Source organism: Hyperolius riggenbachi, chromosome 3 (genome assembly GCF_040937935.1).
Source record: "Hyperolius riggenbachi isolate aHypRig1 chromosome 3, aHypRig1.pri, whole genome shotgun sequence".
NCBI classification, from domain to species: domain Eukaryota; kingdom Metazoa; phylum Chordata; class Amphibia; order Anura; family Hyperoliidae; genus Hyperolius; species Hyperolius riggenbachi.
Window position 1 is genome coordinate 147258060 of NC_090648.1, and position 27854 is coordinate 147285913.

Below are 27854 nucleotides of genomic sequence, written 5' to 3' on the forward strand. Positions count from 1 at the left end.
GCTCTGCTGGGGGATTGTAGATTTTCATGCGGGAACAGCTTTTATGAATGCCCACTTTGCTAAATGGACGGGAAAATCCGCTGTTTTGAGCGGAAAACTTGCGGTAACCTTTTATGAATAGAGCCCAAAGTCTACAAAATACCCCTTGGGGATTCAACAAGAGATGGCAAACCAGGAGGGAGCAAATTGAGACCTCAGGTGCCCAGGATGCACAACCCAAATAATATTGCACCTCCAGAGAGTGCAAAATGATGAGGGTGCTGCTATGTATATCTTCGTGTTGGACTATGCAGATTGTAAGTGGAGCTGCTTACCATAGGTGATCCAGTGTCAACTAGTTAGGTCATCAGTCTGTAAATCCATGGCAGAAGAGAGTCCAATCTAGAACATCATCTCCACAGAATCACTTTCTGTGAACAAGAGATGAGAAATTGAGTATTTTACGTTAATCATATATTGTGTGCATCTGCACAGTCTAATGCCCAGTGCATGCTTCAGACTACAGTTCAGACAACTGATCTCCATCCAAGCTGCTCTGCTTTAGTCTGTTCTGCCTAATAAAGAGAAGTGGAGCAGGAGTGAGCCATCTAAGTTTAAAGTTCTGTACGGGCCTTTACATTCATATATTTACAGATATATGTCAGTTCTGTATTTTCTTTTAAAGCGGGCCTAAACTGTTGCAGAGAAAACAAGGAAAACGCATATAATTCACTCTGTGTGTTTAGAGAGATTAGCCTGTCTAATTCCCCCTTATCTGCAAGTAATCAGCAAGTGTAAATCAGGGCTGTCAGCTGGGTCTGTACTGTGGTGCACTGGAGGTTAACCCTTTCTGTGCTCCAACCAGGAAGTAAACACTGCAGGGGTTTTGTAAGATTGTAACAAATAAATATTTTTCTTTAAAGGTTATTATGCTGTTGCTTATCTTTTAGAGCAGTTCTGAGTTTAGGTCCGATTTTAAGCACTGGGTTTTGCCTAAGCCTGGTTGTGTCATTCCCTTATTTATCCTTTTCTTGAGTGAAAAACACTATGAATGACCTTGAAAAACTGTCAGTATAGCCAGGTAACTAGTATTTTCAGGACAGCAGTGACTTTCTCCAGATTTCTGATAGATTTCCGTTCATATAAAAATGTCACCATTTTAGTTGCAACTGGAGGTGTTTGTAAGTCTGGATGTGACCATATTTCATGCTCTCTCTCCTGTAGGGAACGTATGCAGTGCTCTCCAAAAACCCAGAGATGTTTTCAAGTAGAATCTGCAATGTTTTGCTGCCCCCTACAGCCTTTAAAGTAATAGGAGAAAACAGTAATTTGGGGATTTTCTGATTTTAAACCACACTGCACAATAACTGCATCAGTGCAGTTCAATGAAGGCAATCCTGTTTTCCAATGCTAAACCTGTAAATCATGTTTGTGCAGGCATCTTTTCTAGGCAACTATATAAATAACAAGGTGCAGTAACCTTAGCAAAGAAATTGATTTGATTTTGTTTGAAATCTGGCATCTGTCTGTTATCCATCATTCATGTGTTTGTGCTGCCAGCAAGTGATGGTCTAGAAACTGGAGGAAAATCCATAAGCTGAACTGGCATCTATGGGAAGTAGTAACTTGATTCATTCCTACTAAGTCATTTTATTGGAATGTATGGTGGTGATTGCAGGTTTTTATGTCCATTGCGTTTAGGAAGATGTGGCTATTACGTGTTTTATACATTCTTATAATTTTTGGCATCCTTGTAGTTAGTTTAAAAAATAAATAAAAAGAACACCCAACTGAAACCCATGATGATGCTGGAGAAAAGTAATTGAATTATCCCTATCCATATGCCTAATACTATCCCACCACCGCCCCCTTCTTCCCCAGCATTTCCCTATCTGTATGCCTAACATAACCCCTTACCAAAGCAAAATCTTCCCAAACTGTTACCTTTATCCTCTACCCTACCCCCATCCTATAACACAAACCCACAGAGCTTACTGATGCTGATACCCGGAGGTAACTTGTATAGTAGGTAAACTCCAGCACCGCAAAGCAGATACTTGGCTATATTATAGCCAATCGCCATCACCCAAACTAAGCACCTAGTGTACCATTGCTACAAATATCTATTGTGGTCTACGGCAGCGCCCACAATAACTGTCAGATGGCAGGTTGAATTGATCTGCATAGCTTCACACTTTCCCGTTATAAAAGAGGATTGTTCTAAGGACATAACTACAAACCAACCTTGATGCCTCCTCTCCCCTATGGTTCCTTACTGTAACAAGTGTGCCTAACATTTCCCTTTTTCATGACAAATGTGGCCGCCTTGACCCACTCCCCTTCCTATCCACCCATCTGCCCATATCAAGGGTAGGCACCATTCCCTCCCTCTTTCATCAGTAAGTACAGGCACCATAACCCCCCTCCTTCTGCCTCAAAACAAGTGTGCTACCAACCCCCTCTTGCCATGCATGACAATCTCCTTTCACCCTATAGCAAGTGCAGCCACTTACCCCTAAAAGTGTGGCCAGCAAATCTCTCCCCCTCAGCCGGTAAAGCTGCTGGCTCTCCTGAAGGATTTACTGAGCAGTCTGATGTAAATCTCTGAATAATCCAAAAGCATTACTATCAGGGGAGCAGCTCCCGAGCCTCCCACAGCCTCAGCGGCTGCAGTGAGGCCTGCTTAATCCCCCCCACCCACCATGGGCCTACGTACCCACTATTCACTATCCACTATCCACCACAGCAGAACACAGCCTAGCTACCTGCTCCAGTGCTGGGTCCTTTCTCCTCTTTTCTACAATCTGACAACCACCCTCTATGGCTTCTGCATGGCATATGACACATAGGAGCCGCACAGTTAGCAGTCTGTCAGCGTGTGACTGCAGACGGTAGTGAAGAGAAAAGGACCCTATGCTGGTAAGCGTAAAGCTTACGATTTCCTATTAGAAGAAATATAGTGGTGTACATCAATTAAGATTTTTTTCAGAGGGGGGAGGGGGGCACTGAGGACATCCAGAATCACAGTAAGGTTGGATTTGAAGACAAATGTGTGTATTGAATCGTTAAATATTACACTTCACGCATCATCAGTGACATCACACTTATCGGTGTGAGTTCAGAGGCTAATGGTGGGTGCAGGAGCTGCAGAGCCTGACTGCCGTTTCTCTTGGTTGCGCTTCCACGAAGGCTGCTTCCACATTAGGGTCAGCGCACGCTACCAGCAGCTTTCCCGGGGGATTCTGTCTGTGGCCTCTCTGTTGCCAACTGCCTCACGGGCCACCGTGCCAATGCAACACACTTTACTCCTTTCATACTCTTCAAAAATGTTATACATGCTAGATAATGATCCAATATAAGAGATTTTTTTTAAGCTTTCAGTACTTTGGTGCCAAACCATAGCTGAAGGACCATTGCCAAATGTGTATATACCCTGTTCATGCCCAGTGACTAGGTGGAATGTGCGCTCTGCACAGAGAAGTCAGCGAAGAAGTAATCGGTTTTTATGTAGTGATTATGAAATACTCAGCACTGTTTTTACATATTTTGTCTTAAATTATATGATCATTGCTTGTATTTTTTCATAAATGTCATTTTTTATATAAGAAATATTTTGTCTTGTGTTCCTGCGTATATTTAATATGCATACATCCTTTGTAGATATTTATATGCTGCATGTTCCATATAAATACTTACTTTAGTCGATTCATGCAAAGAGTAATTTATTTAAAGGAGGGTAGAATGGGAGAACTTGCAATGTTCATTTTACGGTCAGACCAGATAACAAAATTGTACGTTTAACCAATTGGTGGTGAAATCTGCCATTATGCTAGTTGAATCTGTTCCATAATCCATACATTCAGTAGTAAGCAGCATGATTCTTAAAACAAACCTGAAGTGAAAAAAAACCAACCTTACGATATAATGAATTGTATGTGTAGTACGGATAATGAATAGAAGATTAGTAGCAAAGTAAAGTCTCTTTGTTTTAGTTTCAGTTATATAGCTTTTTGAAAACATTGCATCAATCTGTCATATTTACAGTTTACAAACCACACTCTTTATTTAAAACTATAAATCAGAGCAGCGCTAATGACCCTTTGAACTTTCCTGCAGTAAAACCTTATCAGAAGCTGTCTCTCACTGCTTGTTAAATGTTTAAAGGGGTAGTGTGGTGAACATTATGCTTTTCCATTAACCCCAAATCAGTTAATTAATATGGAGAGCATACATTTCTCCATAGACCTTGTGTTAAAAGAAAGCACCTGATAACACTTATTCTGCCCTCCTAGAGAGCTGTGCTGTGTCATTACCTTGCTTTTTGCGATGGACTTCACTGATAGTAGCAGACACTGCAGCTGATTTATAACGGCTGGCTCACACACTACAGAGAGGCGTGCTGTTTTCACATGTAACCAGCTAAGTAAATAAACAGGCTGCTAAGTAAGTAACTAATTAGCAGCCTGTTTTATATATTTATCTTAGCTAGTTACATGTGAAAACAGCACGGCTCTCTGTAGTGTGTAAACCAGCCATTATAAATCAGCTGTAGTGTCTGCTACTTTCAGTGAAGTCCTTCTCAAAGAGCACAGCTCAGCTCTCTAGGAGGGCAGAATAAATGTTATCAGCTTTTTTTTTTTTTTTTTTAACACAAGGTCTATAATGAAATATATGCTCTCCATATTAAATAACTGATGCGGGGTTAATAGGAAATCATATTTTTCGACATACTGCCCCTTTAAGTGTTTATAAACTGCCAAGTTGGGTCAAAGAGCTCAGAGAAGCTGTATTGCATAGATAACTGAAGTTTCTTAACTCTTCCTGTATTGGAAACAATGTGACTATCTTCTTTGCTACTAATGTTCTATTTCTTAGTTGCACTACACATAAAATTCATTATATCGTTCGTTTATTTTTTGCTTCAGGAATGCTTTAAGCCTGGTACACACTTTCAATTATGTTTGGCCAATCACTGACCAATTTTACCACCTCTATGTGGAATGAAGATCAACTTATATTGACTACTATGAGCAAACTGTCTCTGTAAACCATCATACTACATGGAGGTGGTAACATTGGTCTGCGATTGTCCAATCATAATTGAAAGTGTGTACCACTACTTGTGCATCAGTAGTTTTTATTGGGTTGTGAACCGGATGTGGTTGTGTCCTCACATGCTGAATCCACTGTGTGACAGTAATGGATGAATCTAGCCAGCCTGCAGAACAATTCAATGATAGACAATATTCCTGAGTGAACCTAAAATATCTGATATCTGCTGCATTAGCCATTCTGACAAATGGATAAAGAGGTGCGCAAGTCAACTTCCTTTGGCTTCTAGTAGCTGAGGCCGAATCCAAGGATCTTCCCACAAATAAAATTCTACTTACCTGAAATGGCTTGGACTTCTTCATTAAGACTATGATGTTGGGAAATTCAGTGTGCTTTTATTAATTTATTGTGTAGCTTTTTTATATTTATTATTTTAATGTCTTTGACCAATGTAATTGATGTAAATGTGGAAGAATACTTCCTACAAACATTTTGCGTTATTCGCATTCTCGCCTTGCAGCACTAGTGTCCTGGGTCTCAGGGCTGTTGGCAATTTTATTATTATTATTATTTAGTATTTATATAGCGCTGACATATTACGCAGCGCTGTACAGTGTATATATATATATCTTGTTACTAACTGTCCCTCAAAGGAGCTCACAATCTAATCCCTACCATATGTCTATATTATGTAGTGTAAGTACTGTAGTCTAGGGCCAATTTTAGGGGGAGCCAATTAACTTATTTGTGTGTTTTTGGAATGTGGGAGGAAACTGGAGTGCCCGGAGGAAACCCACGCAGACACAGAGAGAACATACAAACTCTTTGCAGATAGTGCCCTGGCTGGGATTCGAACCAGGGACCCAGCGCTGCAAGGCGAGAGAGCTAACCGCTACGCCACCGTGCTATTATGGCAATAATATTTGCATGGAAGATGACCCATCATGGCATGGACTGCATAAGGGGTCTGAGGCACATATGTAAAGGAAGCTCCTCCTACCCTACGCCTAACACAAAGGGTGTCAATACATTACTAGGTTTGTTTGCATTGATATCTGGTCGATTTTATCATACTGATCAAATCTGGCAGATATCGATGCTGCAACATGACTGCGTGGTCGCTTTGTTTTGATCGACTTCCAGCCATGGTCACAAGGGCTTAGTTGATTACATGGTGCTAACGGTGTTTGATTGCCTGACAGCTGATTGACCCCTAGCCGGAGACCCCACCTTGGAGCCGTGGTGAGTGTTACATGCTCACCGGTCACATTGGCGGAAATCCTCGCCTCCTCCAGTGTCTAGCGTCTTTGTGAATTTTCACCGCTAGCGCCTGTACCATGTGACACTGATGAGTGTATTGATGTCATGTGCACCAGTGTTTCATGTTACAGGTGCCTGAGGTGGCCATTCAAAGAGACACCAGAGGAGACAAGAAATCATTCAACGCTCACCACAGGTGCGGGAAGGTGAAGTGTGGCACTCACTGCCACAATGCACCTGACCGGGATCTGCCATAGACGTAATGTTGTTATGTCCATATCGGCGCTGCTGGATTGTAAATGTAATCTGGGTGACGGCAATAGCCGGACATCAAATTACTTCTCCCTCCGAGTTACTACAACTCGGAGGAGGAATAGTATTCAATGCCACCTGGAATTTTACCGGCAGCAGGCTGAGCCATCATTTGCCTCACCCTGCGCCCAACTTACAGGGCGGCAGATCCACATGCACTGCGGGAGGGGACACACAGGCACATATGCTTAGGAGGAGTGGCCCGGCAGATGGCAGTGACAATTTAAGGACAGGCAATAGATCCCACTTTGATCAGATTTAGGCCCCCTGCATACTGCAAATCAGATTTGCGATTCCAAATTTTCCCTGGATGCTGCCAACACAAAAAGACAAATGCAGCATGCAGTACCGATTAAAAATTGCTCATCAAAATCGCATGTGGGGCTTGATTTACTAAACCGTGATAACTCCTATCATGGTCACGCTAGCGTTTTGCATGAGTTATAATGCGTGTAACGTTGTTGCACGCAATTGTGATTTTTCACGTGAAAAAGTTACGCGCATTATAATGCGCGCAATACGCTAGTGCGACCGTGATATCAGTTATCACGGTTTAGTGAATCAAGCCCGTAGTGTGCAAGAGGCCTCAAACAGAGGGGGATTTAGCTGATGGTTGATCTGGTGGCAAATCGACAGGTGTGTGGCCACCTTAACTGCCTGCTACTGCACCTTACCTTTAACTATGTCCAGCACCCAAATTATACTCTATAACCCTGATTAACATTGTTGTGTACGGTGGCCTCAAAATTAAATGCCTTAATCTGAGGGTGTCCCATGATATCTGGCATTAAGACTTAAGCAGCAGGTTCTTTAAAGAGGAACTCAAGTGAAAATAATGTAATAAAAAAGTGCTTCATTTTTACAATAATTCTGTATAAATGATTTAGTCAGTGTTTGCCCATTGTAAAATCTTTTAAATCCCTGATTTACATTCTGACATTTATCACATGGTGACATTTTTACTGTTGGCAGGTTATGTAGCTGCTGCATGCTTTTTCGTCAGTTGGAAACAGCTGTAAACCGCTATTTACCACAATGCAGCAAGGTTCACAGGCAGGAAACTGCCAGGAGTATGTACTCAAGAGTTTCTTGTGGGAGGGGTTTCACCACAATATCAGTCATACAGCACCCCCTGATGGTCTATTTGTGAAAAGGAATAGATTTCTCATGTAAAAGGGGGTATCAGCTACTGATTGGGATAAAGTTCAATTCTTTTCGGAGTTTCTCTTTAAGTCCTGTAATTGCTCCATGAATTTTACTTTTAAGCATTTGCCATGGACAGTCAAATTGAGATCTGAGGCGTTTGGTAGCTAAAGAAAACATGATTCATCAGACCAAGTCAACCTCCACTCTTCCATTGCTCCATGATTTTTTTCCTGACAGCCATATGCTCATTGTAGGCATTTATGGGTGTGGATAGGGGTCAGCATGGACACACTGATTGGTATGTGGCTATAAAGCCATCTGCAATTGTGACACCTTTATTTCATGCTCAGCATTTTTTTCCCCAGAAGTTCTTGTGTGTGATCGTGGCAGAGGGGGCAGGTTTCACTTCCCATGTGCATTAATGAGCCTTGGGTGCCTGTTCACTAGTTTTCCTTCTTTATGCTACTTTTGAGATGCAGCATTAAGGACGATCAGATCGGGGCATTAAGGTCCGTACACACGCCGGACTGCAGGCAACAACGGGTCCGTCGTCACCTCCCGCTGGGTGGGCATTCCAGAGACAGTCTGGCGTGTGTACAGTCTGTCTGCAGACTGATACGGCTGTTTCTGAGCGATCCGCCCGGCGGATCGCTCAGAGACAGCCGTATCAGTCCGCCTACAGACTGTACACACGCCGGACTGTCTGCTGAAAACCCGCCCAGCGGGAGGTGACGACAGACCCGTCGTTGCCTGCAGTCCGGCGTGTGTACGGACCTTTAGCAATGTGGTGCTGTGGAATCCATCGGAATTTTGCAATGCATGCTGTGCAGTACTGGACAATATGTGCATTAACATTTCAAGGAGTAAAGCATACTTTCTATGTACTGTATGTTTAACTGCATGCATTACATCACATGTCTACCGTAATGCAACTCTTTGTGCCACCCTAGCATACAAATAAAGTTTTGAACAATTTTAGACAGTGTGGATCCTTTGTGTAGATTACAGTTTGATTTCCCTTCACCTCCAAGGGACGGATCTGGTTCCAGCACGTCATTAGACATCCACTGGTGCTTAAAGGGAACCTAAACTGAGAGGGATATGGATGTTTCCTTTTAAACAATACCAGTTGCCTGGCTGTCCTGCTCATCTCTTTGGCTGTAGTAGTGGCTGGATAACACACCTGAAACAAGCATGCAGCTAATCCAGTCTGACTTCAGTCAGAGCTCCTGATCTGCATGCTTGTTCAGGGGCTGTGGCTGAAAGTATTAGAGACACAGGATCAGCAGGAGAGTCAGGCAACTGGTATTATTTTAAAAGGAAAAATCCACATCCTTCTCAGTTTAGGTTGCCTTTAACCTACTAACTCCAACAACTAGTTGAATGCAGTGGCATAACAATATATAAACCCAGGTAAGTAAAGCAGGAGGGCCCGATACCCTATTAACACCCAAATAAAAAGGATACTATATAGCAAATGTTGGCTGCATTGCATACAGCTAATACCATGTATAAAAGGTACCCCAGGTCTAAAAGAATCAGACCAACCGTACTTTAGGTAACCTGAAAAGTTCACCAATGTTCGCAATGTCCTATTGCTGTTACTGTAGCCTCCAGGTACCCTGTTGTAATCCACTTGTGGCCAACACATCACATGTAAAGAGAAAAACAGATGGAGACCAATAGTATAATTCTGTAAATACACACAAGCCCCGCCAACTTCTCTATGCTGACTTCACAGCCACCGTGAACATTACTCCACACAAACCCCTTAGGTGAGCACCAGGTCACTCCCCAACAATGTCCGCAATCCTCCTAGGTCTCCGGAGGATAGATTGACAGCTCAAGGGGGAAGGTTAATCTCGTTTCTATACCAGGATCAGGCACTGTATAGAACTAAAAAATGCCACATAGTGTAAAACCATTTAATAAAATAGTATCAAATTGAAAAATGTACACTCATAAAGGTTGCCATGGGATAAGCATTAAAGTATTACAGTTGGGTCCCTGGTGACATTTGCAAGACTTCCGCTTCAAATCCCTTCTTCTCCTTCACGTCTCCGCTCTTGTTTCGTACCATCCAATAGCTGATTACGCTTGACGCAGCTCCGCCCGGCGGTTGGATGAGCAACGCCACCAGTCGCACTTGGCAACCATCTGTTATCCCTAAGGAGACATCTGTGTGTGTGGGGGGGGGGGGGATGCGAAGGTCCAGCAATGATGGCCCAGTTCTTCATGAAAGAAACTGGCAGTGATGGCTGACGGCGCTGCTGAGGATCCTGATTGTTGACATCTGGCAGTGCTGGCCAAGTTGTTCCAGTTGAAAAGGTGCAGTAGTGTTCATTTCTGCGGTGGGTTTCGCCTCCTGGGCAGCATTCTGCAGGGCTGGTCAATATAATCTGGCTTTGGCAGCAGCAGCCCTTGCTTCCAGATTAGTTGCTGTCATCATAGAGGGGTTGAACCAAAGGTGTCCCTGCTGTGGTGGAACAGCAGCAGCTGAAGGATGGATGGAACCAGCATCCAGCGGGGCCAAAGGTGCCCCAATCGGCGCTGTGTCTTCTGACCTCAGTGGAGCCCCAACCTCCTGGGTAGCAGCAGTGTACTCCACATGTCCTGTACCTGCAGAAACAATGGACCCAGACAGAGGCAAGGTGGAAAAAACTCTAGGACCTGCACTCACCGTGACCTGCACCAACGTTCCATGCTTCAGCGGACCACACTGCACACCTTCAGGGGGGAAAAGAAGGTGAATTAGTAGGGAAAAGGGAAGAAAACAAGAATAGTCCGTAATCCTATGGCCGTGGCTGCCAATTAAGGCACCATCTTCCTGAATGGCTTCCTATTATTTCCTTTAAAACGATACCAGTTACCTGGCAGTCCTGCTGATCTTTCTGGCATAAGCCGTGTCTGAATCACATACGTGAAACAAGCAGGCAGCTCATCTAGTCAGACTTCAGTCAGTTTCTGATCTGCATGCTTGTTCAGGGTCTATCTCTAAAGGTATCAGAAGCAGATAATCGGCAAGACAGCCAGGCAATTTGTATTTTTTTAAAGGAAATAAATGTCCCATGCATTTGTGTTCCTAGCTATAATCTAATGGCTGCAGTTGGGAATGCAAATGGCGTTCTGGTCAGGAGGGGCAGGCATCTGCTTGTGGTTGGCTCATACCTGTGCCCTATGTTGAGATGTGCCTCTCAACAATAGGTGGGACTCCATCCACCAAGAAATATACCTAAACCTAGTCCTGGTGGACTTCCTGGGCTGAGAGTTATTACAGCATGAGCAGTGGTGTAACTAAAGATTATGGGGCCTTGGTGCAAGACATGGGGCCCAAAGAACTCTACCAAGGAGAGCTGCAGTGTCAGAGAGGTGTAATCAAAGTAAGAAAATAGCTTGATAAGGATTACCACTATTCAATGCATGTAAAGAGGTGTTCATTATCAGCATAGCACTAATAATGATTACATGAATAACCTTGTGCTATGTTGTATAACAGTTTGCTTCCTCTCTGTCTGTCACCCATTGTTGCAATGTATGTATTCCTATTTATTGTCCAGCGCTGCGTAATATGTTGGCGCTTTATAAACACCATAAATAATAATAATAAAGTAGATAAAGGTGTGTGGTAGGAATGTTGTATGTTTTTGTTTGTACCAAAAATTATTAAACATAATAAAAAAAATATATAGATGAAGGTGGGTCCCTCTGGCCCAAAAGCCCTGATGCAGTTGCAACACCTGAATTCCCTATTGCTACTTCACTGAGCATGAGGATATATCCTGTAGGCTTACTCTAGCTTTGTCCTGGGATGTGTCTTCTGAATACTCCTCCTAATTGATGTATCAACTTTATGTTGTTAACCGTTTTTCTTGTGGATTATTTTGACCTCAGATTGCCCACCATTGCCTGAATGCTTCCAGATCTTGGTTTGTGGTATGACAGTTAACATTGATCATAGAGAGGGTGTTGGGTTAAAGAAAAGAACACGCAACAATGCTACTTGTCAGCTATTTATTACTTACAAAACCCACAAGATCTCTGTCCTCATTAATGCCCAAGTCCTTTCATTACAGCACTTTTCTGGCTTTCAAATCAATGCCAGCAAGTCAGAGGTGTTAATTATCTCTCTACTGGAAACATAATTATAGGAATTAACATTTTCTGTATCACACTTTTTTTTTTGAACATTCAGCTACAAGGTACACAACTGAACTATGAGGGCTGGTTAAAAAGAAGATACTGCATCTTTATTTTGTTTTTCAGAGGATGTCTCCACAGGCTCAGAACCATTTTCTTTTTCAAAGTAAATGTTTCAAAAATTACGGTACGTTTCAAAGACACAACAGTTGTTGACATCACTTTTAGAGATGCACCCACGGCGACTTTTACTTAATCTGTGGTGGCCCTCTTTTTTTCTTAGTTTTGTTTTTTAACTTTTTAAAAAGAATCATAATTCCAGTCATTAACATTAACCAGAATAATTGAACAGAATAGTTGATCACCAAATGGGTGGAAGATGATCAATAGGAGGACACCAAGCTGTGGTTTTGTCTCAAGCTATAGCTCCAGCATAGATAAAAGCCCTGAATGGCATCCTCATATGATCTTAAGTTTATTTTGGGGATCAACTATTCTGGTTTACTGAAATTATGACACATAGAGAAGGTATGCAGTGTTGTTGGTTCACAACTAGCTCCTGGGGAATTGAACCCTGATTCACAAAATGTCACGCTTGATCAAATTACACAGTCGTGGTGCTTTGACCATTATGTTTCCTAAATTGTCTATCTGGCTAGTCCTCTGAGTGGCACAGTGGAGACCTTTCCTATTGTAAAACTTGGGGATAAAGGAGTCTTCTACTCTGAAATGTTGGTTATACAGTGGCTTGCAAAAGTATTCCGCCCCCTCGAAGTTTTCCACATTTTGTCAAATTACTGCCACAAACATGAATCAATTTTATTGGTATTCCATGTGACAGACCAATACAAAGTGGTGTACATGTGAGAAGTGGAAAGAAAATCATACATGATGCCAAACATAAAAAAAAACAAAAAACTGCAAAGTGGGGTGTGCGTAATTATTCACCTCCCTTTGGTCTGAGTGCAGACAGTTGCCCATAGACATTGCCTGAAAAGTGCTAATGACTGAATAGAGTGCACCTGTGTGTAATCTAATGTCAGTACAAATACAGCTGCTCTGTGACGGTCTCAGAGGTTGTCTAAGAGAATATTAGGAGCAACAACACCATGAAGTCCAAAGAACACACCAGACAGGTCAGGGTTGAAGTTATTGAGAAATTTAAAGCAGGCTCAAGCTACAAAAAGATATACAAAGCCTTGAACATCCCACAGAGCACTGTTCAAGCGATAATTCAGAAATGGAAGGAGTATGGCACAACTGTAAACCTACCAAGACAAGGCCGTCCACCTAAACTCACAGGCCGAACAAGGAGAGCGCTGATCAGAAATGCAGTTAAGAGACCCATGGTAACTCTGGACGAGCGGCAGAGATCTACAGCTCAGGTGGGGGAATCTGTCCATAGGACAACTATTAGTTGTGCACTGCACAAAGTTGGCTCTTATGGAAGAGTGTCAAGAAGAAAGCCATTGTTAACAGAAAAGCATAAGAAGTCCAGTTTGCAGTTTGCCACAAGCCATGTGGGGGACACAGCAAACTTGGAAGAAGGTGCTCTGGCCAGATGAGACCAAAATAGAACTTTTTGGCCAAAATGCAAATTGCTGTGTGGCAGAAAACTAACACTGCACATTACTCTGAACACACCATCCCCACTGTCAAATATGGTGGTGGAAGCATCATGCTCTGGGGGTGCGTCTCTTCAGCAGGGACAGGGAAGCTGGTCAGAGTTGATGGGAAGATGGATGGAGCCAAATACAGGGCAAACTTGGAAGAAAACCTCTTGTAGACTGCAAAAGACTAGAGACTGGGGCGGAGGTTCACCTTCCAGCAGGACAATGACCCTAAACATAAAGCAAGGGCAACAATGGAATGGTTTAAAACAAAACATATCCATGTGTTAGAATGGCCCGGTCAAAGTCCAGGTCTAAATCCAATTGAGAATCTGTGGCGAGATCTGAAAACTGCTGTTCACAAACGCTGTCCATCTAATCTGACTGAGCTGGAGCTGTTTTGCAAAGAAGAATGGGCAAGGATTTCAGTCTCTAGATGTGCAAAGCTGGTAGAGACATACCCTAAAAGACTGGCAACTGTAATTGCAGCAAAAGGTGGTCCTACAAAGTATTGACTCAGGGGGCTGAATAATTACGCACACCCCACTTTGCAGTTATTTAAAAAAAAATTGTTTGGAATCATGTATGATTTTCGTTCCACTTCTCACGTGTACACCACTTTGTATTGGTCTTTCACGTGGAATTCCAATAAAATTGATTCATGTTTGTAGCAGTAATATGACAAAATGTGGAAAACTTCAAGGGGGCCAAATACTTTTGCAAACCACTGTAACTGAATGCTAGTTTGCACTAGCACAAGTAAAGCAAACCCTTTCTTCATTTTATGCCTGTGCAAGCAAACTTTCTGGTTATGAGCTATGAGTAAGGACTCAGGAGATCCGAAACATGTCAGCCAGTGGTAGCTAAGGTTGTTGTCTTTGGATTGTTTATCCAATAAATATTTACTCGTGGACAAATGTGGATCTTTCATTTTCCTTTCCTCAGATTATGGACTTGGCATGTCAGTGATCGAGCACTGGCCTTCCTAGCGGGCAAGGTTTCAGCGGTATTTGCGGTTTCCAATACAGCTATATGGCTGGTTCCTGTCAGCGTGCTTTCAAAAATGGTGCTGGCAAATTTGGGCGCAGAGTGAAGCCAAAAGCCATCTTGCTCTGCTCCTGCTGAAACCCCTGCCCAAGCCAATACTATTTCCACTCTGAGTTGTAGAAACTCAGGGGTAACACATAACGCAGGCACCTGGCTATTTACAGTGACCGAAATTCATTGTTTTTTTTTTTCTAATTTAAGCTCCAGCTATTGCCAGTGCCCAAATTAGGCACTGAGTGCCGCTATAGACAAGACAAGACAAGACAAATAACATTTATATTGCGCTTTTCTCCTTGCGGACTCAAAGCGCCAGAGCAGAGCAGCAGCCACTAGGGCGCACTCTATTGACAGTAGCAGTGTAAGGGAGACTTGCCAAAGGTCTCCTACTGAATTAGTGCTGGCTTACTGAACAGGCAGAGCCGAGATTCGAACCCTGGTCTCCTGTGTCAGAGGCAGAGCCCTTAACCATTACACCATCAGCCAGCTAACAGCCGTAATTCTAATTACTGCCTACAGCGGCACACAAATGATTGGTGCATCGCTACGCCAAAATGAGCTGATTCCTCTTGACGGCCTTTGTTGCTGAGGCCATAGCTCCATGTGGCGTAAAGGTGCACTGCAGGAGAGATGGTGGCGTTTTATGTCCTATGGAAGTAAATTACCAGATATTCCAACCAGGGCCGGTTTAAGCAACAATGGGGCCCCAGGGCAAAATAAACCTACCCCCCCCAACAGATACCCCGGAGCACAAAATTGTCATTAAGGGACCTTTTTTGCAGCTGGTATAGTCAGGGTTGGAAGCCCCAATCGGTCGGAGCTCCACATTCTGGCTACCCCAGCCTGCATGGGGGACAAGGGGTTAAAAAGTTTCAGGAGGGGGGACCCCACATAATTTAAAAAAAAAAATCCCACACTCTAAACATAAAAAAAAAAATTGGGAAAATAGGAAAAAATGCCAGGGATCTTCATACAGCTATATTGCGGCTGTATAGCGATCCCTGGCCAAAGCGCTGCGGCTGCGTATGGACCCCCTGGAAACCCCATCAGGAAATGTATTGCTCTTTCTTTTGATGCACGTAAAATTACACTACCGTTAGGTACTAAAAGTGACATTTACCGCATTTAAAAGTATACTTTTTTCCTTCGAAACTTTAAAATCGATTTTCTCAAAAACTATAAGGTCTTTTTGAAAAATTGTTTTTTCCTCTTATTCCCAATGATCTCCTTAACATATCCTGCACATTTAGGGTTTCTAGAATTTAAGGTGGATTTGCTATTAACCATTAAAGTCGGCGGGTTTTTAAATGTGTATTTTTTTTCCTTTGAAACTTTAAAATCGATTTTCTCAAAAACTATAAGGTCGATTTGAATTTTTTTTTCCTCTTGTAGCCACTGGGGGCCCCTACAAGCTCTGCTTGAACATTATGAACTGCATTATTAAGCACCTTACAGGTACTTGGATTATTCTGTAGTGGATCCAGTAGTCATTTTGATCAGCCATTTGAGGGCCTATTTATTTCACCATAAGTGACAGAAGGGTGCTTTGGCATGCTTAGTTGCATGTGGTGCATATCAGTTTGTTTATATTCTAGGTGTGTGTATGTGTGGTTGGGGGAGGGGGGAATTGTAATACATTAATAACTTTTTATGGAACAGGTCACTCAATTAAACAGAGCACAAATACGCATACACATTTTCTCCAGTTTTCTCCATTAACTCCTGTTAGAAGTGTAATGTTTGGGGTGCAACACTACACTAAACTCTGCAATATATATCACCCTATTGTGAAAATCTCAAAATGGAAGGAAATGAAGGTAATTTTTATTAGGGTGGGCAATGGGCACCGTATAACGCAACTGCTGTGTTGGATTTGTACAGTAAGTAAATAAAAAAGCGAAGCAGGGCTTTTTGGTGCCAGCCACATGGCTATAGCCCTCTTACTGAAAATCGAAACAGGAATTACCCTTGTTAAAACAGGAGGTATTTGCTTTTATTGATGTTGGAGTGAGCATATGATGTCTCCCACAATGCATCACTGCTCAATATGCAAATTGCTTCCCTGCTGTCCGGCCCTGCTAGCCTAAACACACCTTCAGAACCGCTGAAATGCAATGTGTCAGTGCATGGCATGGATTAATGTGTCTCTATGTGATCCCCCGTCTATCCATTGTTCACGCTGCTCGTCGTCCCTCTGTCCTCATAGCAACACAGTGCGTCGTCAGCTTCACAGATGACACGCGTGCGTGCAGCCCAGCCCAGAGATGTGTGCCCAAAGGGACTCTAGAGTGCCAGTAACCCATCTTATAACATTTTGTCAGCAAAGTTTGTTCCTTTGTGGGTGCGGTGATCCCCTTTGGAAAGCTTTATTTAAAGGGCAACCAACGTGACATGTGACATGATGAGATAGATATGTGTATGTATAGCGCCTAGCACACAGATACAGTAACTAGGCTATGTTCCTTTTTTTTTCTTTCTATGCCTGAAAGAGTTAAACATCAGATATGCAAGTGACAGTTTCTGTCCGGGTCAGACTGGGTCAGACTACAGCATAACCCTCACTGATTACAGCCATAAGACACTTTCCTGTTAGTAAATGGCTTCTGAGAGCAGGAAAGAGATAAAAAGGTTCAATAATTCATAGATTTGAGCTCTGATATACTTCAATGAAGGTGTCATTGAGCAGAGACCATGAAATAGTAAAAACTTAAAACTAGATTTAAATATAAAACTGTGGGATATCTTAAAAAGTCATTTTAGGAGAAAGAGGATAGATACAATTGTTTTTCTTATCCTTTTATTTTCACCTCGGATGTCCTTTAACCACTTCCCTCCCCTGGGATAAGTAACTACGTCCCTGCAAAATGCCACAACTCTGTGCAGGGACAAAATATTGGTGCCAAACATTGTACTAAGAAACATTTTTAAACGTTGCAATAACCGGGTCAAATGGGCCAATAAAATGTGTGGGTTTTAATAATGGTAGCGTGGCATTTTAAAACTATAATGGCCGAAAACTGGCCGTGAAATAATTTTTTTTTACATTTTTTTCTTATTATTCCCGTTAAAACACAGTTAGAGTAAAATAATTTTAAGCAAAAAGTACCTCCCTCCCCCCCCCCCCCCCAAGAAAGCCTAATTGGTGGTGAAAAAAACAAGATATAGATTGTTTTGTTGTAATAAGTAGTAATAAAGTTATAGGAGAATGAATGGAAGGAGTGCTAACAGGTTAAACTGCTCTGGTTTTATTAAGGAGAAAAAACCTTTTGAGGTGAAGTGGTTAAAGGGACTCCGAGCAGTGCAGAAACTATGGAAAGATGCATATCATTTTAAAGCTCTCTTTCTCCTCTTTCCAATGATATATAAACCACCGCCCTACGCCTTTTAGTTTTCGCTATTTTCGCGATTGAAATTGCCGCGGCCGCGATTTCGATCGCGAAAATAGAGAAAACTAAAAGGCGTAGGGCAACGATGTAGGTGTCGTCAGAAAGAGGAGAAAGACAGCTTTAAAATGATATCCATCAAGCCATAGTTATATTGTATATTACACAGGACGACACTTTCCCCAGTGTCAGCAGCTCCATTCTTCTGAATGCAGCTGCTGACTTTGACAAAAAGTCGCCCTGTGTAATACAATATAACTATGGCTTGATGGATATCATTTTAAAGCTGTCTTTCTCCTCTTTCTGACGACACCTACATCGTTGCCCTACGCCTTTTAGTTTTCTCTATTTTCGCGATCGAAATCGCGGCCGCGGCAATTTCAATCGCGAAAATAGCGAAAACTAAAAGGCGTAGGGCGGCGGTTTATATATCATTGGAAAGAGGAGAAAGAGAGCTTTAAAATGATATGCATCTTTCCATAGTTTCTGCACTGCTCGGAGTCCCTTTAAAGTATCGACATTCGGAGAATATTATTGGTGCTTATTTGATGTAAAAGACGTACATGACATTCACCAAGTTTGCAGTTTCTTTAAAAATAACCTCAAAATGTAGTGGGTATGCGAGACCAAGCATGAATATCCAGTAAACATGAACTCGCCATTCTTTTTACTGAGCATGCGCAGTTTGTGAGCATGTGATGTGCACACAGTGCAAATTCACACTTCCAGTAGGACAGGCTAAGGAAAGAAGGTTAAACTGGAAACAGGAGAGAAACAGAGGACAGCAAAGGCTGCAAAGTTAGAGGAGCCCCCAGCATTCTTTTATTTTATATTAGTTTCACTTCAGGTTTGCTTTAATAAAATAAAAGGTAATGTGCTGCTTAAAGGGAACCTGAAGCGAGTAAAATTATGTAAAATAAACACATGACGTAGCTGCAAATGAATATTACATACTAACCTCACCGTCAGTTTCCACCATTTTCTTCTTATGGTGGCCACTAATGATCCAATCTTTTTCATCCAATGTTACCAAATATATGTAGTATTAGGATAAACTGAGTAAATACATTGAATGGATAATTTAGGCAGTTCCCTTATATTACATAGAAATTGTAAGATTGGATGAAAAAGGTTGGATCATTAGTGGCCACCTTTACAGTGATCCCTTCCAATTCTGACAATATTTTGTCAGAACTGAAATATACCAGTTGCTGTCAGTTATATATCAGCAGCTGTCAGTTACAACTGAATGTGCAAGGTAAAGTCCATGTTTTCCTATGGCTCAAGTTGGCGATATATTACAGTTTAACATTGTGCTGACCAGGAAGCTGTAATAGCCATGGCCATTTAATAATGGCAATTTTTAAAAATGGAGGACAGCGACATCTATTGATCACAGAGGTCAAATGGGACGCAGGAGAGGAGAAAGAGATTGAGGAGTAGACTACACAGGAGGTAAGTATGACCTAGGCTGTGTATAGTTATTTTGACTTTAGGTTTTCTTTAAGCTTCTCAACCAGGTGCTTGTTTGTTCCGAAGCAGAAACACTATCTTCATATTGCTTCAAGATTGCTGAGCTTGAGATGAGATTAAATGCCTTTTAGGTTGCGTTCTTTCAATCAACATAAAAATTACATTAGTATATTACAAACTCAGGAGTCAGAGGTACCATAAATTGAGGAGTTGGAGTCAAAGGATTTATGAACTGACTCCACAGCCCTGATCTGCAGAACAGACTATGAATATATGGGATTCAATATTGCCAGGACTCCTGAAGTTATGAAATTATGATCTTAATCAAAAAATGGTTTCATGCAGTGACAGGACTGACTGGCTCATGGCTGCTCTTCCCATCAACCTGAATGTGACGGCTTTCTCCTGAGAACATTTGGTAGGCTATTGCACAAACAAAACAAAAATACAGCAAAATTCCTTTATAGTAAACTCCAAGGGTCCAGGAAAAGTAGTTTACTATATCAGAAGTTCAATATATACGAATTGGTCATACATTGGGCCCTATTCACAAAACATTACCGCATTCGGTAATGCTGAAAACAGCTGATTTTACCGATCACCTTACCACATTCTAATTCATTAAACCCATCACCGCAGAGAAAATAAACATTACTGACTAGTGAGGTAAATTAACAACTTGTGTGGTAATTGCCTCAAGAAATTTCAAGAAATGTCAATTCACAAAGATTTCCGCATTAAGTTTAGCCTCCAGAAGCGTTTGGTAATGTTCTACAGCTCACAGCAGCCGATAACTCATTCTCCCCATGCTGTCTCTGTGCGGTAGATTTGACAGACAGCCTTTGGGGAGAGTCAGGCAGCCCTGCTTCTCACGCTGATTTGGAGCGAAGGGTAATCGGATGGGACTTTCAGTGTAGCAAAGCAGAGGAGTGAAATTTTCAAAAGGCATCCCTGAATCCCTTTAGATGTGCTTATTTGTATTGTAGCATGCAGAAGAGCTCCTCCTGGTGGCTGCAGCACATCTAAAGGGATAACAGGGTTGCACTGTAGGGAAAACAACTGAGTCCTGCACACAGCTCCCCTGCCTGCCCGCTGACCTGCAACATGCTGGTAAGTCACACTTACCGAGCAGGTATTAGTGAATTGAGGCATGTTTGTTTGGTAAATGACCGAACTTCTGGCTGATGAGGGAAAACTGTAGTGAATTTGGAAAAAAAAAAGTGTAAAATACCAGAGGAGGTATTTTACCGAAGACAATTATTTTACCGACCTGCCCTTTGTGAATAGAGCCCGTTGTATATTTATACAGATGCATTTGCTGGGACCTGAGGACTGAGTTTATTATATTCAGAGGTTTATATATCAGAGTTTACTATACCGAGATTCTACTGTATTTGGTTTGTTTGTGGTGTGCCTTAAATTACAATGGCTAAACTGCAGCTAATCATGAATGACATTAGGCCTGAGTAATCACAACTATTGCTAACGTTAAGGCTAGGTTCACAGTGGTTAGTTGCATAACTCACGAGTTATAATGGCTGTGAACTGCAATGGAAACTAGACATAGACTTTAATACAAAACCTGCATGCAGCAGGTTAGAATAACGCAATCCATTACTGTGAGCAGGCCCATAGAATTGTATGGGCAGTGAGTTGACATGCAGAATTATTCTGCAACAAAACTGACCAATGTGAACAGGGCCTAAGGCTGCTTTCACAGTGGGACGTTACAGGCGCACGTTCGTTTGAAGTGCAGCATACTGTGTGTTCTAGCGGCTTAAAGAGACACTGAAGCGAAAAAAAAATTATGATATTATGATTTGTATGTGTAGTACAGCTAAGATACATCAGTGTAATTGTTTCCAGTACAGGAAGAGTTAAGAAACTTCAATTGTTATCTCTATGCAAAAAAGCCATTAAGCTCTACGACTTTCAAAGTTGTGGAGAGGGCTGTTATCTGACTTTTATTATCTCAACTGTTTTCTTTTTCTCTGCCAGAGGAGAGGTCATTAGTTCACAGACTGCTCTGAAAGAATCATTTTGAATGCTGAGTGTTGTGTAATCTGCACATATTAGAGAATGATGCAATGTTAGAAAAAACACTATATACCTGAAAATAAAAATATGAGAATATTTTCATTGCTGCTAATCTTCTAGTAATTATTCATAGTACACAACCAATTCATTATATCATATATTTTTTTTCGCTTCAGTGTCTCTTTAAGCCACGTTAGACTGTTTGCACATGCTCAGTATAGTTTTTTTTTTTATTGTGTGGGCGGAGAGGAGATGGGGAGAGGCCGCTACGTAGCCAGGCACATGGCTACTACTTCCTGGAGCGGCAGCTGATTGGCTGGCGGGACCACGTGATGCGGAGAGCTCCACTCACGTGGTCTCCGCAGCGCATCCGACAGAGCAGGCGCACCAAGAGCTGTTTTTAACTCTTGGTAGCGTCCTGCTCCAACACCACCAGGCGTTGCATTAGGGGCACGTTATGCGCCCTATAACGTCCCCTAAACGCAACGTCCTGGTGGGAAAGTAGCCTTAGTGTTAGTAATAGCTGAAGGAGACAATAGTGTAGATCTACTGTATTTCAGTTTTATTTTCTACATAGATGTGTGTTGCATGTTTTACCATCCCACATGAGCGCAGGGTTTATGAATTATTTCACCTAGTTTATAAGACATGACCGCTCATCTCCCAATAGTACCATTATGTTTTGTTTTGTTTTTTTCATCTAAGGGAACTTTTTTTTAATATAAAATACTTTATATTAAAAAAAGTTGACAAGTCTTTCTTTTTTTGAATCGCTTGTCCCCCCTGGCTGACATTGCCAGATGGCTTCAGCCTACGAATGTTGGGCTTTGCATCCTGAACAATACCAGTCTCCATGCTTCCAGACTTGGGAGGTACTCTATAAGAAGGGACAGAAATCTACCTGTGGTGGAATCCGTCTTTAAAAAGGGTTCCCTGCGATATCTGTGCACCCCAGGAGTTTGAGCCTGGTACACACCTTCAATTTTGTTTGGAACCCACTAGCCTTATGTTACTAAGCCATTTATAAGCACTTGAGATTTGAAAAGCTCTTACTAATGTAATGTTATGGGTATGATCCTACTTGAGCAAAGTGATTTAATAAAAATCCCCCATAGCATTGCATTAGCAAGAGCATTTCAAATCACTAGCACTTAGAAAAGGCTGCTAGTGGGTCCCAGGCGTAAAGGTACATACATTTAATTTTGATTGGCCAATTTTACCACTTCCATGTAGTACAAGAGTTTACCTACATAACTACTCATTCAAAGTCTGTTGGCCCTCACACTAGATGGAAGTAGCAAGATCGGCCAATCGTTGGATGTGTGTATTCTCCCTTACCTGTTCTTTCAAAGAGTTAGAAAAACACTAAACAAGTAGAAAAAATACTGTAATAAATGACATTCATTTTTATTCCTTTGCGTTGGACTAAAAAACTATTCTCAACAAAAGAACTTTAAGATTCGTTATAGTTTGCTTTTGGTATCTTCTTATTTGGCAGAGAGCTAGTTAATAGTGCACAAAACTTTAATTGTATAATATTGACCAAATATCTTGTTTTAAAAAAATTGTTGTTCTTCAACATAACCATATAAAGTTTTTGAAAAAAGATTAAGGCAGACCGTAAAAGAGACCTGTTCCTAGTAAATGCTAAGTTGTTGTATAAACCAACCTCCAAATAACCTGAAAGGAATAAATTGCCTGCTTTGGTTAGCCAAGATAGACAGGGCAGGGGCGGACATACGGCCGTGCAGGCTGTGCCGCCGCACGAGGGCCCCTGAAGTTCCGTTTTCTTCAGGGGCCCATTAAGTATTTTTTTTTTTTTTTTTTTATATATTTTTTTTTTTTATTATTTTATTCCCGGGGGGCCCCCCGACTCCTATCCTCCCTCCCTCCCTCACCTCGGGGGGCCCCCTCCCGATATGCGCGGCGGGAGAGCGAGCGAGCGGCAAATGCAGGAAGGGCTCTCCAGGCATCCGCTAGAGGCCCAGCCGCTTGGTCTCCAATATGTCTCCAGTTGGAGACATATTGGAGACTCAGCGGCTGGGCCTCTAGCGGATGCCTGGAGAGCCCTGAAGACTTCCTGCATTTGCCGCTCGCTCTCCCGCCGCGCATATCGGGAGGGGGCCCCCCGAGGTGAGGAAGGAAGGGAGGGAGGGAGGATAGGAGTCGGGCCCCCCACCCGGATAGCTACCCACCCGGCTACCTAACCACCTACCCACCCGGCTACCTACCTACCCACCCACCAGGCTTCCTACCTACCCACCCGACTACCTAACCACCCACCAGGCTTCCTACCTACCTACCCACCCGGCTACCTACCCACCCACCAGGCTTCCTACCTAACCACCCACCCAACTACCTAACCACCCACCCGGCTACCTACCCACCCGGCTACCTACCCACCCGGCTTCCTACCTAACCACCCACCCAACTACCTAACCACCCACCCGGCTACCTACCCACCCGGCTACCTACCCACCCGGCTACCTACCTACCTACCCGGCTACCTACCTAACCACCCACCCGGCTACCTACCTAACCACCCACCCGGCTACCTACCTAACCACCCACCCGGCTACCTACCGGGCTAGTTACCAACCCACCCACCAGGCTACCTACCCACTCACCCGGCTACCCGGCTACCTACCTAACCACCCACCCGGCTACCTACCTAACCACCCACCTGGCTACCTACCTAACCACCCACCCGGCTACCTACCGGGCTAGTTACCAACCCACCCACCAGGCTACCTACCCACCCACCAGGCTACCTACCTACCCACCCACCAGGCTACCTACCCACCCACCAGGCTTCCTACCTACCCACCCGGCTACCTACCCACCCACCAGGCTACCTACCTACCCACCCACCAGGCTACCTACCCACCCACCAGGCTTCCTACCTACCCACCCGGCTACCTACCTACCCACCCGGCTACCTACCCACCCACCAGGCTTCCTACCTACCCACCCGGCTACCTAACTAACCACCCACCCGGCTACCTACCTACCCACCCACCCGGCTACCCACCCACCAGGCTTCCTACCTAACCACCCACCCGGCTACCTACCTAACCACCCACCCGGCTACCTACCGGGCTAGTTACCAACCCACCCACCAGGCTACCTACCCACCCACCCGGCTACCCACGCACCCACCAGGCTACCTACCTACCCACCCACCGGGCTACCTACCTACCTACCGGGCTAGTTACCCACCCACCCACCAGGCTACCTACCCACCCGGCTACCTACCCACCCACCCACCAGGCTACCTACCCACCCACCCACCAGGCTACCAACCCACCCACTCACCCACCCACCCACCAGGCTACCAACCCACCCACCCACTCACCCACCCACTAGGCTACCTATCCACCCAACCACCCATGGGAGCTGCGCGCCGGATGGAGGCTGGGACAGGAGGTCTGCTGCTGCAGGTGAGTAAATGTTTTTGTTTTATTTATATTAGCAGGTGTATGTTCTGGGCAGGTCTGCCACATGATTGCATGTATTTTCTTCGCAAATCTGCCGACATGATTGCATGTATTTTCTGGGCATATCTGCCGACATGATTGCACGTATTTTCTGGGCATATCTGCCGACTTGTTTGCACGTATTTTCTGGGCATATCTGCCGACATGATTGCACGTATTTTCTGGGCATATATGTGTATTTTCTTGAGAAAACCTGCACAATTATGTGAATTTTCTGGGGAAAGGGTCACCAAAACTTGGGCCCACTGTCTTTGCGTTGCACTTTTCAAGGGAACCTGAGGTGAGAATAATATTGAGGCTGCCATATTTCTCTCCTTTTAAGCAATACCAGTTGCCTGGCTGCCGTGCTGGTCCTCTGCCTCTTATTCTTTCAACCATAGACCCTGAACAAGCATGCAGCAGGTCAGGGGTTTCTGACAATATTGTCAGAACTGAGAAGATTAGCTGCATGCTTGTTGCTGGTGTAATTCAGTTTATTACTGCAGCCAAATAGATCAGCAGGGCCGCCAGGCAACTAGTATTGTTTAAAAGGAAATAAACCCTCACCCCGGGTTCGCTTTAAGTTACAGTTAGCTCCGCCCTCATCCGGTCATTGCCACGCCCATTTTTTTGCCGCGGCGCGTAGCGCCGCAGGTTCTATCCACTAATTTTTGCGTTGTAGCCACGCCCATATTTTGCCGCGGCGCGCTACGCGCGCCGCAGGTCATTGGGGGCCCACAATTACAATTTTGCACAGGGGCCCACTGCTGGCTGTGTCCGCCACTGAGACAGGGAGTTGTTTTTTTCAGATAATTTATTGAACAGAGTATAAACACAGCAACTGAACATAAAACATTACCAGTAGCAATAATCTAATGTAACAAGGGCTTCTTCCCACTGGCGTAACAATAGGGGATGCGACCCCTGCCGTCGCGGGGGGCCCGGGGCCCCCCTAGGGCCCGTTCGGGGACGTTTTAGGGGCAGGAGGGGTCGCAGCATAAGAGGAGAGCTGTGGCCGCAGATCGGTGGGGAGGGGGGAAATTCCCCCCTCCCTCACCTTGTTATAATTTAAGTAGGCCTCAGTTACTTGGCCTGAGTTTTATGTAAAAGGCTTGTCCGCAGTGTATGCCTTTAAAATAGACAGAGGCATCTCAGGGTCTGCGTGTAGCAGAAGATACACGCAGATACTGAGAACATGTTCCTAAGAGAAGGCCATCGGTTTACTCTGACCTCCACTTACAGGACAGGAACAGTAAACATTGGCCATATTTACTAAACATTCACATTCCCGCATCTGGGTCAAGTGCCTCATCGATTATTAATCGAGTAGGTGTGTATGATGACACCACAAGTGAGTCCACCAATAGACTTATTTAGGGGGTGGCGAAGATGATGTCATATTTAACTCTTTCCTAGCCGGTATTAAATCTGGAGCGAGCAATGGAGAACTCACTTCTGCTTCTTCCTTCTGCACTAGCTCGCAAGGCCGACTGGGACCTAAGCATGTTCGTCCTTTCTGTAATCTGATATAATGTATGTTGTACATATGTAGTTTAGTGTAACGTAGTTAGGAAGAAGGTACCTGATTGACTTCAAGAGGGAGTCTAATCATGAGCTTATAACGCAACATGAAGATTGGCATGGCTAGGATATGATGAATGTATCTATCTGTTTTCCTGTTTCCTGAATAAATAACGTGAACATTGAAAAAGCCTGAGCAAGTCTATATCCTGTTTGCTGTGTGGAGAGTCAAGTGATCTCACAGTCTGTGAGACGATGGTGTCGAAGCAAGGTGATAAGAACAGTTTATAACAGTGGTGCCTGAAATCCTTCCCTGCCTAGCTATACAGGCAGACGGGGCCGGGGCCGATGGAAAATGGTTTCAAGATATTCCACAGCAAAACAAGCGGAATAGACGGACACGGACTGTAAAGCTTATCAAGCTGAGACTGATAAGCTGGTGTGAGTAGTGTGTGGGAGCCGAGCACACACGGGCTACAATTCGAGAGAACCAGCGGCGACACTCGTGGATGTTAAACTTAGACTGACAGTGCACATCAGTCCTTGCCAAACCGGGTCACAGGTGTCTGGAAGCTCCGAGGCCGGCTGGCAGCTGCCGCTGGAGATGATCCGCTGAGCCAGTGTGGGTACACAGAGCTGACGCTCAGTAGTTCCAGAGATCCACTCAGTGTCGTGGAAAGTTGCCAAAAGCTGGTCGAATTCGCAGGCTTACAAAGTCTTCTGCTCAGGCAAGTATGTTTTACGTTGTTGTGTTGCATTATCTGTGTTGTATTTGGGTATTATAACAAGGAGAGGTTAATGTGTTAATGTGTACGTTCTGTGTTAATTGCAGCATGGTGGCTGCGGGCTTCTCATCTCTCCCATGCATGGTGGGAGGGGGGAGTCTGGTTTATGTGCTTGGTTTTTTTTTTTTTCTTCAGTTTCAAGCTTCCTGTGTTGTATATTTACGGAGTGGTTATCTCTGCATTTGTCTCAAGCATGTTTGTGCTGGAAAGCAGTTTTTTTCCTCTCTTCTCTTCTCTCCATGTCTCTACAGAGGCTGGGAAGAATGTCCAGATAGAGCAGGGGGGGGGGGGGTCCCCCGCGGCAGAGGGAAACCAGCAGGGTTAGTGGTGGACAGGGGAGAGAGGTAGCAGAGTAGACAGGAGAGAAGTAAGTTTTTCTTCGGTGAGCTGGCGTTTTTTCCCGAGCCCGATCAGGGTGTTTTTTTTTCCCTCTCTGTCCATAATGGAAAGCGTAGAGAGATAAGTAGGCTTATCTCGTCCCAGTCAGAGCTGCTTCAAAGGCTTTAAATGTCGGTATCTGTTATGTTGTTTAGCCAGCTCGTCTGTTGTTCGTCTCAGCAATAGCGCTGTAATAGTTCTGTGTTATGGCTGAGATAAGCTGCAGATGAGTTGTGGAGAGAGGGGATAGAGGGAGAGAGA